This window comes from Nicotiana attenuata, chromosome 9 (genome assembly GCF_001879085.1).
Source record: "Nicotiana attenuata strain UT chromosome 9, NIATTr2, whole genome shotgun sequence".
Lineage (NCBI taxonomy): Eukaryota > Viridiplantae > Streptophyta > Magnoliopsida > Solanales > Solanaceae > Nicotiana > Nicotiana attenuata.
Window position 1 is genome coordinate 22,190,062 of NC_031997.1, and position 14,539 is coordinate 22,204,600.

Consider the following 14,539-nt stretch of genomic DNA (forward strand, 5'->3'; position numbering starts at 1 on the left):
TATAATTAAATAAATAAAAAAACGAAAAATTAAATAATATGATATAAAATAATACCCATTCAAAATTGGGTTGGGATAGTTTTCAAGTTTAGTTTTTTTATTATTTTAAAATAAAAACGAAATTAAAAAAAATAATGAATTACCAATTCAAAATTGGGGAGTAGTTTCAAATTGGAGTTTTAAATTATTTTAAAATAAAAAAAATGAAAAATCTATTTATATATAATTATACATATAAAAAACGAAAACACACACACACACACACACACACACACACACACACACACACACATATATATATATATATATATATATATAATTGGTTTATTTTATTTGATTTAATAAATATAGATATTCTTATAATTAAATATAATAAAAAAACAGCAAAAAATAAATATATAAAAAATAACTACCCATTCAAATTGGGTGGGAGTAGTTTCAAGTTTGAGTTTTTAAATTATTTTAAAAAAGAAATCAAAAAAAATATTAACCTAATAAAAAAAAGAAAAAAAAAGAGAAAAATTGCCCATTCAAATCGAGAAGTAGTTTCAATTGGAGTTTTAAAATAAAAAATAAAATTATAAAAAAATAATGAAATACCAAAATTCAGAATTAGGAGTAGTTTCAAATTGGAGTTTTAAAAATTATTTTGAAATAAAAAAAAACGAAAAATCTATTTATATATAATATACGATATAAAAACGAAAATAATAAAATAAAATAAAAAACTACCATATATATATATATAGTAATTGATTACTTTATTTGGATTAATAAGTATCGATATCGTATAATTAATATGATAAAAAACAAAAATAATATATATAAAAAATAACTGACCCATTCAAATTGGGTGGGAGTAGTTTTACAAGTTAAGTTTTAAATTATTTTAAAATAAAAAGCAAAAAAAAAAAATTTACCAAATCTCTCTCCAATACAGCACTATAATGTGCAAATCCGGGGTTTCAAACCCTCAGGATATCATTTACAAGTATTACTCACCTCGAACCGGTGAAATCTCTAGCTCGCGACGCCTTTGCCCCTCGAATCGGCCTCCACGCGCGTCAAATCTAACCAAAATCAGAGCGAATACATTACAATATGCCAAGGGAACAATATCCAATTGAAAACAGCCAAGAAATAGCAGAAATCTCGAAACTAGCAAAACCCGAGCCCCGGGCCCGCTTCTCGAAAAATTACAAAATTCACATTACCGGATTCCTTGTCTCGCCACGAGTCCATACATACCAAGAACTCCCAAATCCGAGCTCAAATGACCTATCAAATCCCAATTTGAAATATCAAAAACTCAAGCCCTAGCTTTACCCCTTTTAATGAATTCCAACCAATTTCCATGTTAAATTTAACAAAATCTCGAGTATTTAGTCCAAGGAACTTACCTCTAATCATTCCTCCTTGAATCCCTCTTCAAAATCGCCTCAAAGCTCTCAAAGCTCGCTCAAAATGGTGGAAAAATACATAACCCTCGCGGATGAAATATTATAATAAAAACCCCCTTCTGAACAGTTCTTTCCGCTTTTGCGGTCCTTTTGTCGCTTCTGCGACACCGTTTTTGCGGTTACTTATCCGCTTCTGCGGTTCCTCAACTTTTCCCCAAGACCCCTTCTGCGGTCAACCAATCGCGTAAGCGGGTCCGCTTCTACGGTCCGCTGGTCCGCTTTTGCGGAAAAATCTCCCAAGCCCATTTTCGCTTCCACGGGCCCCCTCTCGCTTCTGCGTGACCGCTTCTGCGGTCCATTTCCGCAGAAGCGGAAATACCAGGTACCAGATCCTTCAGCAGCCTTTAAACTCCAAATTTCATCCCGTTAACCATCCGAAACCACCCCGAGGCTCCCGGGACCTCAGCCAAAGGCACCAACATACCCCAATACATCATATGAACTTGCTCCAATCATCAAAACACACCTAACAACACTAAAATCATCAATTCACATCGGATTCAAGCCTAAGTTCTTCAAGAACTTCCGAAATGCACTTCCGATCAAAAACCCAACCAAACGATGTCCGAATGACCTGAAAATTTGCACACATATCCAAAATCACTTAATGAAGCTACAGCAACTCTCGGAATTCCATTCCGACCCCCGGATCAAATTCTCACCCATCCACCGGAATTCGCCAAAATACTAACCTCGCCAATTCAAGCCTAATTCTACACCGGGCCTCCAAAATCAATTCCGATTGCACTCCCAAGTCACAAATCATCCCCCGAAGCTAACCGAATCAACGGAAATCACATCCGAGCCTTCTAACTCATAAGTCAACGTCCGGTTGACCTTTCCAACTTAAGCCTTCCTTAAAGAGATTAAGTGTCTCATTTCCTATCCAAACCAATTCAATTCAACTATAACTCACTCGTTGCTGATAATGAAACATGAAGAAGCAGTAAATGGGGGAAACAGGGCTGTAATACATGAGACGACGGGTCGGGTCGTCACAACAATATAATTATACTAAATATTGGATAATATAATAAATAAAAATACATAACGAAAAAATTATTTGATGACTATATAAGTCCCTTTAATTTAATGGAGATTTTATTTATTAAAATTTAGACAATATCTATTCTATTTATATAGATTAGGATAATCAAATAATTGTGATAATTCCAAATGTAACATCGAAAAATTAACAAAGTGACAAATATTTTTTTTTAAATTGACCACGCATCGCGCGGGTACGACTACTAGTACTTTTTAAAACTGAAAACTGGAAAAAGAATATACTCCAATTCCAAAAAATGGACTCCCACGTTTTTCATTACTTTTTTTTTTAGTTTATTATAAACCTAAAAATTCATCAACAAATTTTTTACCATGGAATTTTTCATAGAAATAGTAATAAAGAAAAAAAAACTCCACAGTTGATCGTGGTCACAAACGTGGGCAACAAAATCCTAAACTAACTCAAACTCTCATCCACAACTACTTAAAAGAGGTACAAAGTAACTACTCTCTTTTCACTCTGCAACTTCTCATCAATTCAGTTTTCTCACAAAGTCCGACCAACTGCCAATCTCAAAATTCAATCAGATAAGTTCACCAAAAGATAGACTTTGTTGTGCATCAGAATCAGCAAGCAAACAGAGGTATTGCCGAGTAGCCCCGCCAGATTTCACTTTTTTTTTCAAAAGTCTCTACAACTTCTCATATCAAATTCAGTTTCTACGGAATAGAATAGCAGAAACTCGCAACAAAAAATAGAATATGCATATGAAACCAAAAACGACCTAAATATTCCTCTCATAATAATGGTACGAACTTTTATCACTGTTTACATATTTTCAATACAATATCATATACTATTGTTCTTCAATATAAGAACACTAAAAATTAATCATCACATACGACAAGAGACAAATATGTATGTTATGCTATATTCCCTTTGTTACAATACATTTGTGATATATTCAACTGTTTGCGTAAATTAAATCTGACTGCCTGTTTAATCTGCCATGAACTATTGATCATGTCTGTCAAATGTTTTAAACTATTCAAAATTTTAGCATGTAATTTGTGTACTTTGTAATGACGAAGAAACAAATATGTATATTATGCAGTTCCTTTGTTCCAATGCAATAGTCCTACGTTCTTTTATTTGGCTTAAATTGGATTATCCTTCTTTTTTACCTGATTCTACTAGAACAGAATAAATCTACCCCAAGTTTTGATCGCGTCCTTAATTTTCTTTATCTCCTTTCTGTTGGGAAATAAATAGTAAACTTGTAACGACCCGGCCGGTCGTTTTTGGAATTTACGCTCCGATCTCCTATTAACTGTTTCCCCCAAGCTTATTTCTGCTATTTTGATTCGCCGGGATATTCGGTTTTGAGTTTTGGAGAGTTTTGGGACACTTAGTCCCTAAATGAGAGCTTAAGTGTTGGAAAACTGACCATAGTCAGAACAATGTGAAGACGGCCTCGGAACGGAAATATGATGGTTCCGTTAGCTTCGTTAGATGATTTCGGGGTTGGGAGCATGTTCGGAATGTGTTTTGGAGGTCCGTAGCTAATTTTGGCTTGAAATACCGAAGTTTGAATTTTTGAAGTTTCCGGTCCGATAGTGAGATTTTGATCCGAAAACATGGACATGATAGGCGTGCGAGAACTCACATAGGAAGACCAAGATTAGGATTTATTTTACTATGAATTTTAATATGGGTCGAAGATTTAAAAATCAAGGACATTTTGAGATATTGAGCGATCCTTTTGGGTTGCCATTTCTGTGAAAAATCAATAGAAGTTAGATATGTGTTTAATGATTTTTAGATCCAGGTTAAGAGAAGAAAACCCTAGCTATGTGGTTGATTATAACGTACTGATGGGTATGGATTGATTATCTTTTTACCACTCTACTCTCGATTATTTTGGAAAGACTATTAAGTTTGGGGAACCTTAAAAGCTAGTTTTGTTCAGAAAGGGGATTATAGGTTTTAGAGATGAGTAAATTATATATTTGAAGGCTTAACGGTTATAGAAGAAAGGTTGTTCGGGTCTCACAGATTTAGTAAGGCGTACAAAAGAAGAAACACAAAGTTTGAAAAAAAATATGTATCATAATGAGAGATTCTCTAATATATTGATTTACTAGGACTACCTTCAATATGAAAAATAGTATTGAGCTGACACCTGACACGAGAACCATGTCATATAGCACCGACAGAGTTGTGAGATCTAAATGAACAGTTGCGAGACCTACTGGATAAGGGTTTTATCATACCGAGAGTTTCACCATGGGCTGCACCAATATTGTTTGCAAAATAAAAAAGAATACGTCCCTAAGAATGTGCATCAACTATAGACAATTGAATAAGTAAAGATACACAATAAATACACATTGTCTCGAATAGATGGCTTGTTTGATCCATTACAATGAGCTATTAATCTTCAGTCTGGTTATCATCAGCTTAGAATAAGAAAGGAATATATTTCGATGTCCGCCTCTAGAACTCGATACATACATTAGGAGTTACTTGTGATGCTTTTTGGACTGGTCAATGTTCCAGCTGCATTGATGTATATAATGGATATGGTATTCAAGTTGTTTAAGGAAAAAAAAATTCTTAGTTTTTACTTACAATATTCTGATATATTCTCGTAGCCAGGAAGAACACGAGGATCGCTTGAAAAATGTATTAAAGACGCTGGAGGAAAATCAATTGTTTACCAAGTTCTTGAAGCATGAATTTTGGCTAGACTCAGTGGCATTCCTTGGCAATATTGTAACTACGGATGTGATTACAGTAGATTCTAATGGGATAGAAGCGGTTCAAAAGTGGCAAGAATCAACTGCTTCTATGGAGATTCACAACTTCTTGGCTAAGGAGGCTACTACAAGTAATTTCTGTATAATTTCTCAATTTGTCCATAGTAGTGCAGCCATTTACCAAGTTAACATAGAAAAAAAAGGATAATTCAAAGTTTCAGTGGATGAAGAAATGTGAGTAGAGCTTTTAGAATCTCAAGAAATGTTTGACCACTATTGGTATTAGCTTTACCATCAAGTTTTAGTGAATTCACGATATTATGTAATGTTTCAAAAGTCGGATTAAGATGTGTGATCATATAGAATGATTGGGATATCTTGTGCTTTAACACAAACAATAAAAAAATACGAACAAAACTATTCTACTTATGATTTGGCCGCAATGGTATTTGCTCTAAAGATCATAGACACTATTCATACGACAACTCTTGCAAGATTTATACTGACCCTAAGAGCTTGAAATAAATTTTCAGCAGAGAGATTTGAATCTTCGATAGTGCCGATGGATTGAGCTTCTCAAGGACTAAGATTCTTCTAATTTGTATTATCCTGGGAAAGCCAATGTTGTGGTTGATGCATTGAGCAGAAAATCTATAGATAGTTTAGCACATATAGCTGGAGACTTTTGGCTGAAGATATGCATAAACAAGAGGGTACCAGTATCAAATTTATTATAGGGAATTCAGAGATATTGATGGCTAGTGTTAAAGCCAAGCCTTCACTAGTAGAGTAGATAAAGGCTACTCAATATAAAGATGAGCAACTATGTAATATGATGAGGTCCTAGGTAGTGAAAGCAAGGATATGATTATTGATAGTGATGGTATTCTTTGACTAGATGATTGGTCACGTGTACCAGACGTAGATAGGTTAATACGAGTTATTCGTGAGGAGCTCACAACTCTTGATACACTATACATTCGGGGTCCAATAAGATGTACCATGACTAGAAGAAAATTGTAGATGTGAGAAAAGAAAGAACAAATTTTAAATTTTCTCAACTTGTTTCTAACTACTTGACTTATTGGCATGTCAAGGCAAATATTTTTGATTTACAGGACCACTACAACAACTCGAGATTTCAAAGTGGAAGTAGAATATAATTATAGTGAATTTTATGACGAGACTACCTCAAACAATAAGAAGATATGATTATATGTGGGAAATTTAAATATGTTTCCATAGTAAGCATACTTCTTACTTGTCAATACTTCTATAGTGAGGTGATATATGCACATATATACATGAAGTGAAAATTTTCGGACTCCATAGGATTTTATTGTCCATCATTTTTGTAAGAAGATCACAAGTTACTTCACGTTTTTGAAAATCTTTTCAAGAATTATTGAGTACACAGGTAGATCTTTGTATTGCATTTCGTCCATAGACATACGGACAGTCTGAACGTACTATATAGATCTTGGAGGATATGTTAAGAGCATGTATCCTTGAATTTGGAGGTAGTTGGGATGCTTATTGATAAGAGCATTTTATCAGATGTTAACCACATAATTTCTCTCATAAAAACATATAAATTATCATGTTTCCTCCATATTATTAACTTTATTTTGCAGGAATAATTATAGAAGAATTGTTGTGCACAATATGAAAAAAGAAAAACAAATATTCAAGAAAAATACAACAAAGAAGTGTAAGATCGAGCTATGATTCATTACTGCCGTGACAATGCATCAAGTCTCGATTTGCCATGATGAAATCGATGAAATCTAAACTTAGAATGACAAAATTCTTCTCTGCAAATCCAAAATCTAGATTTGCCATGAAAATCTAGCACCAAATCGAGAATTCAAATTCTCATATCTGCAAATGCAAAATCTAGATTTGCCATGGAAATCTAGCACCAAATCGAGAAGTCATCATGAATTTTTCTTATATAAGAAGTTGTTGCTCGATCAGAAGAAGGCATCGCAGTAGAGAGAAAGCTTAGAGCTAGAAGTCTGAATCCAAATTCTTAATAAGCTTCTCTTTTTTATTTCTTTCACTAGTATCGAGTTATCTTTTATTTTAAATCACAATAGTGGTTTAGTTGTTGTTTCTAAATAAATTCCAGTGTAGAAAATTACTCTAGCTCTTGCTTTTAATTAAATAGGGGGAATTATTCTTCTTGAATATTTCTTTCTATTTTCTTATTTAATGGACAAGAATATTTCCATTGTTAGTACTAATTCCAATATGGAGTAACTTTTCTTGTGTTGGGAGGAAGACGAATCTTAATATTTCTATATAATAGTAGATATTATTCTTCAAATTCACATGCTTGCGCTAAAATTTATTTAACTTTTATCTGCTTTTACAGTTAGGCGTTATTTAATTTATTAACATCTATCTATCTTGTACTACATATTAACTGTTTATTAATTCTGTAATCGAGAGAGGTGGAAGAAATAATATAGTTAATTGTAGTATTGATAGATGTTAATATTTATTCAGTAATATCCATCTCTTTTATGTTATAATTAATTGTACACTTATTTGTAAAGAGAGAGAGGCGAATAGTGTAATAATCAGTTATAACAAGTAGGATAACCGAAATGGACTAACTAACAAGAGCATGTTTTAGTTCAATCATATATTTCTGGTTCTTGAGTATTACTATTTTGAAGATTAATTTGTATAACCGAGAGGAGTGCAATTAATTATTCAACTTGAGTAATAGTATATATTTATAATCGTGAGAGGCATTTATACATTTTTGAGAAATAGAAATTGAGGAATAATAGTTCTACTATATAATAGAAATATTAAGTGAAGTCAAGATCTCAATACCTTTTTAATATATTTGTGAAAAATAAAATATTTTCTAATGTTCTATTCGTGCATTTTTAGTTAGCTAATTCACAACTCAACTATTTCTGATTATCTCAAATTGTAATTAAAACAAGAAATGTCTGAAGAATAGATAAACCAATCTCTGTGGGTTCGACATCTTTCTATACTATTATTTGACGGAGTACGAGTTAGAATTTTATATACGCTAGACACTCGTCAAATTTTTGGCGTCGTTGCCGGGGAAAAGTCTACTACAGATTAATTGTTTTACTACTAATTTGAGATTTTTTTGTCTAATTATTTTAACTTTTCTGCAGAAATATCAGAAAGTGTATGACCCGTTCCTCTTCTAGAGAACTAGTCAAATACGATCCTGAAATTGAAAAATTCTTACGGTTGTTGCGAAAAGAACAAACCTCATAATCTCAAATTTATACATCAGAAGAAATGGAGAACGAAGAACTCAATAACCAACTCCCACCACATCAAGTGGAAGAACAGTTCGATGAGGTGGCACCACGACGTGATAGAATACTCCATGATTATGCACGGCCATATCATTTTGAAGGAGAATCAAGTATGAGGAGACCACCAATTGCAACAAACAACTTTGAAATCCACACAGGATTGATTCAAACCATTCAATAATCATGTCAGTTTACTGGTGATGCGAGTGAAGATCCTCACACCATTTAATTGATTTTCTTGAATTTGTTGGAACTTGCAGGTATAATGGAGTCACGACAGATGCTATCAGGTTGCGACTTTTTCCTTTTTCATTAAAAGGTGAAGCCAAAATATGGTTGCGAAGTCTACCAAGAGGTTCCATTACAACATGGGACCAAATGACCCAAAAATTTCTTAATAAATATTTTTCACCTGCAAAAAAGTTTAAAATGAAGCAAAAATTCAAGACCAGGAATGGCAAAGATTAGCTGCAATGTTAAGAAAATGCCCACATCATGGTATCCAAGACCCTGACATTTTATATATTTTCTATTACGGTCTTAAGCCCTCTGCTAGAAATGTAATTGATGCAGCATCAGGAGGATCAATAATGGGAAAAACTACTACAGAAGCAATGCAATTGTGTAATGAGATTTCGGAAAATGCTGTTCAATGGCCCTCAGATAGATATGTTTATCAAAAAAATGACAGGAGTAAATCAAGTTGAAGCTTTGAATTCATTAACACAACAAATTGCGACTTTAACACAAAAAGTGGAGGCTTTTTAGGTAGGTGCTCACTCATCATCCCAACTTGAGAATTGTGATGTTTGTCAAGGTAATAATCCGAATCACGAATGTCAAGCTTCAACACAAAATGAGGAACAGGTAAATGTGATTGGTCATAGAAATAATTATTCATTCGGTAGTCCCATGGCACAAAACATCAGGGATTTCAATGGAGTAATCCTAATGGCACTGAAAATCCTCAAAGATTTTTCAATCAAAAGAAGCAGTGTAAGGACCCAACCGATTGTTTTGAGCACTTGCACTTCGCTCGCTAGTTCTCGGGCATGACTAGCCCCGTATGATGTATTATGACTCATGTAAATCTTTGGTTTTGGTTTTCAGGTTAATCGGAATAGATATGGAAGAATGGTTCTCAACATGAAGCTTTAAATTTGAAAGGTTGACCAAGTTTTGACTTCTTAGTATTTGATATCGGATTTGGATTTTTATGATTTGGTTAGCTCCGTTGGGCGATTTTGGACTTAGGAGCGCGTTCAGAATGGAATTTAGATGTTCATGGTAGATTTAGGCTTGAATTGGCGAAATTGGAAATTTGGCATTTCCGGTCGGCAGTGAAAATTTGGATATCAGGGTCAGAATGGAATTCCCGAAATTGGAGTAGGTTCGTTGTGTCATTTGTGACGTGTGTGCAAAATTTCAGGTCATTCGAAGGTGATTTGATAGTTTTCGACGTTGTTTGTGGAATTTGAAAGTTCTTAAGTTCTTAAGCTTGAAACCGAAGTTGAGTTGGTGTTTTCGTGTTGTTTTGAGTGATTCGAAGGCTCGACTAAGTTTTAATGATGTTACGGGATGTGTTGGCATGTTTGGTTGAGGTCCCGAGGGCCTCGGGTGTGTTTCGGGTGAGTTTTGAGCGAGTCCGGGCATTACCGAAACTCAGGCAATGGTTCTGGTGCTTAAATTTACCGTTGGGGCGGAAAAAGGAGCGCTGGGGCGGTCCGGGAGGAGAATCCGCAGGTTCGTTGGTCCAACTTCGGAAGCCTATATCTTTTGATATACAAGGATTTTTGAGATGATTCAAAAACGAAAGTAGTAGCCCTTTGTGTCTAGTTTCCAGAAAGGTAAAGACATCATAATTTGAACATCTGTAGAGAAAGTTATGGCCGAAATACTAAGGCCTGTCTGTGCAGCCACCAGAAGGCGCGACAACGGTGGTTTTACTGCGATCAGCGGTGGTTTTACCATGGAAGCGGTGGTTTTAATGCGGTCAGCGGTGACGGAAATCCTAGAGGTGCACTATAAATATGATATTTGGGGTTTATTTCCATATTTTGACCTAGAGAGCTCGGACTTTGGCGATTTTTCGAGGAATTTTCAAGAAAATCATCGGGGTAAGTGATTCTAACTCAGTTTTTGTCTAAAATACATGATTCTAACGTTGGATTTATCATTTGGGTAGAGATCTGGGATAAAAATTTGGAAAAAATTGTGGAACTTCATAAAATGAATTTTTGGTATTTGAAAGCCGATTCGGAGTCGGAATTGAGTAAAACTAGTATGGGTAGTCTCATAATCGAGTGGGCTATCGGACTTTGTGACTTTGGTTAGAGTTCGAGATGTGGGCCCGGGGCCCGACTTCTGAGTTGACTTTTTGACTTTTGGTCTTAAGCTTTGCATTTTCTTATGGGATAGATTCCTTTAGCCCGTGTTGATTGTATTGAATTGTTGTGGCTAGATTCGGAGCATCCAGAGGACAATTTGAGAGGCAAAGGCATCACGGAGTAGGATTTTGGCTTGGTTGAGGTAAGTAACGCTTCCAAACTTTGTTCTGAGGGTTCGAAGCCCAAACTATGTGTTCTATGATTACTATTGAGGTGACGAAAATACCAATTGACGGGCTTGTAGGCGTGCACCGTGAGAATTGCGGCCTGGATCATTCCATGGCACCGCTTAGTGACTCTTTCTTGCCGATATCTGTGTTGTAATTATGTGATTAAGTTAATGAGCTGCAAATCATGCTAATTATCATGTTAAGGCCTCACGCCAATACTGTTGAGACCCGAGAGCTCATTTCTTGCTGTCATATCATTTGCTTCATTGATATTCTGTACTCAGTCCTGTTCATGCATATTATATCATGCCTCAGTCTCAATTATTGTTATTTGACACATCATATCATTGTTCGTGCTAGTATCATGACATTTTGAGCCCGTGTGTGTGATACTGGAAAGCGATGACTGAGTGAGGCCGAGAGCCTGGTATTGACTGACAGTATGGGATCGGGCTGCACGCCGCAGCGAGATATTGAACATGCCTTCGTCGGCTTTGTTATAGCGCTTGGGCTAAAGAGAGAAGCCCCTCCGGAGTCTTTACACCCCCTGTGAGCGCAGTTGATGATATCGAGGGATGGATCTTCTCCATAGGCTGGAATGGTCTTCCTCGGTACTAGATGACTGTTGTTAGTGATGTGTATATATTCCGAGATGGATCATCCCTGGGCCTTGTGAGCCATATACAGTACCGAGTAGTTGTGAGTTTGTTATTGATATTATCTGGAGATGGATCTTCTCCGTAGGCTGGAATGGCCTTCCTCAGTACTGAGTGAGTGCTATCAGAGATGTATATATTCCGGGATGGATCTTCCCAGGGCCGTATGAGCCATATACAGTACTAAGTGGACGAGCATTTGAGGTTGTGGGCACATGAAACACTCAGCATGGTGCATTCCATACAACATATGTATTGACATGTAGATGTAGTAGAGTTACACTCTTTACCTTGTTCATACCTGCTCTATTTTACTGTTCGAGCTGTTTATTTAACTGAAAGCATGCCTACATTTCTGTACATTATTTCTGTTATCCTTGAGGAGGTTGAGTTCGTCACTACCTATCAATCCAAAGGTTGGACTTGTTGCTTACTGAGTTGGTGTACCCATGTTACTCCCTGCACCTCGTGTGCAGATTCAGGCACTTTGGATCCGGTGGCGGATGTTTGATCGAGGCTTCTGACTTAGAAGATTATTGAGGTGCCTGCACGGCGTTCGTAGGCCTTGGCTCTCCACCTTACTTTCCAGTTGTATTTCAGTTGTTCCCTTAGACATTATATGAGACTATGTATTTTTCCTTAGATGCTCATTCACTCAGTGACAGCCCGGTTTTGGGCTGGATTGTATCTATTCATGGAATATCTTATGTTTCAAATAGTTCTTTAACTGTTAAAAGCTTCCATAAATGTTTTCAAACTTATATTTTTTGTGTTGATTGTTGAGTTGAGGCTGGCCTAGTTTCACGATAGGCGCCATCGCAACAGGTTGAGTTTTGGATCGTGACAAGTTGATATTAGAGCCTAGGTTACATAGGTCTCACGGGTCATGAGCGGGTTTAGTAGAGTCTTGCGGATCGGTACGGAGACGTCTGCACTTATCTTCGAGAGGCTGCAGAACCTTTAGGAAATAAACTTCACATTCTTGAATTCCTATCGTGCGCATTGATTCAGCTTGAAGCTTAACTCCTTGAATTCTTCATGTATTCGTGTGCGTGCATGAGCACTCGGTATCAGCCGTGCATCGACGACTTGTGATTTCCTGATCGAAGGGCGAGATGTGATTTCTGTATTGATGTTGGGCCAGTCTAGAGAACTTGAGGCCGGATTTTCCTATAGCTTGAGCACTGAGGCATTGATTGTGTGGGCACGTGCTTCTAGATTTGTATGTTTGGTAGTGTCCCTATTAGTGGGAGTGATGACGGGATGGCTATGTGGTGAGTGTGATGTGACTGCGAGATGTGTTCATATGAGTTGAGTGTGACAAGAAGGGTCTCCTTGAGGATAGAAGGAACTAATAGGTTCTTGATTTCCATCTTGATTTGATGTATAGCCCCGAGATATGAGTGTGTGAAGGATCTTTTAATGTGGTCTAGTTGGGGAATGAAGTAGATTTCATGTTACGATATGAGTTCAAACTCAGGAAGATTTGGCGATTGCGTGATGTTTATGGTGGTAGAAGGGTATAGAGAGCAGTTAGTTTGAGGCGGAGTAGGTGGGTTATCTCCTGCGGAGTGTTCTGAAGTGGTGTGAACCCTATGTTGTTTGTTGAAAGTCCTCTTTTACTAGTGAAATATATGTGTTGCAGTTTGAGTTTGGATCGCGTACGGGAGTTGTCTTAACTGTTATGAGGGTGAATGCGAGAATTGCAGATGATTTGAAACACTAGATGGTTTGTGTTGCGTGAGCTTATGAAGGATTCAGTTGAATCTCACTATGGTATTATGGTAGTAATAGAGTATGGGCACTGTGAGTTTTGTATGTTTTGATCTATGGCTTTGAGCCAAGTGAGGGAGTCTGCTATTGATTAGTTGATTGCACAATTATGTGTTGTATTGGTTTCAGTTTGAGGTATACGAGTGAATCAGTTGTGGCTTGCAGGGTTAGAGATCGAGGATGGCTTGAGTAAAGGTAATCTCAGATAAGGGTTGTATTATGCTCTATGGGTATGTGAGAAACATAGAATGATTTGAGTTGTTATTGGTGAAGGATGTAATGTGCGTGGGGCAAGAATTTATCTGGTTGCATTAAGGTGGGTTTCTTCCTTGGGTGTTGGAGTGCTAATAGGCACAGGTCGTTCGGTCCGTTCGATCAGTCTAATTGAGATTTAAGCACAGTGGATAACTCTCGAGAATGGTTCTAGTGAGTTCAAGGTTTGTACTTGGCAATTGGGGATCTTCAGGATGTGTGTGGGCTAGAAACTGAGATTTATATGGGAGGATGTCAGGACTTGTGGCATTTCTGTATCATTATGGATCCTACATATCAGTATCAGGAAGGAGAAGGCAATGGCTTTATATTCACAGAAGGTCTCTTCAGAGCGGGTTTCTCGGTTGTGGTACTTTTGGAGGTGCTTCAGAAGAATATAATAGTTTCTGAGCCTTAGGGCGGTGCGGTTTTATGCTAAAGTTCGTGGGGCAAGTTTTAGTTAAGGATAGTGGTGTTCTAGCAAGGAAACGTATCAATTTGAAGGTAATTCGGAAGGAACACAGAGAATTAGGATAGCATAGAAGTAGGTTGGGTCGGCGTGGTAAGGTATATGATTAGTTCTTTGGGTGTTTATGAGATAATGAGTTTCTACAGGTGTTTTGTGGAAAAGCTCTAAGGTTTTGATGGCTTGCGTAGCTTGGTTGAGTTAAAAGGATTCAGTGTTGACGGTTTGGTTTGTGCAAATGGGATCCAGGGAGTTCTTGATGATATCTACCACGGTTGGAGGCGTACCTT

The 14,539-nt window shown here is 36.6% G+C and overlaps 1 long non-coding RNA gene across 1 annotated transcript; it reads left to right on the plus strand.

Annotated features, from left to right (window-relative positions):
* Positions 2,968-5,564, plus strand: LOC109232757. The gene is made up of 2 exons (XR_002068982.1): positions 2,968-3,112; positions 5,124-5,564. It is a non-coding gene; the product is annotated as an uncharacterized LOC109232757 (long non-coding RNA).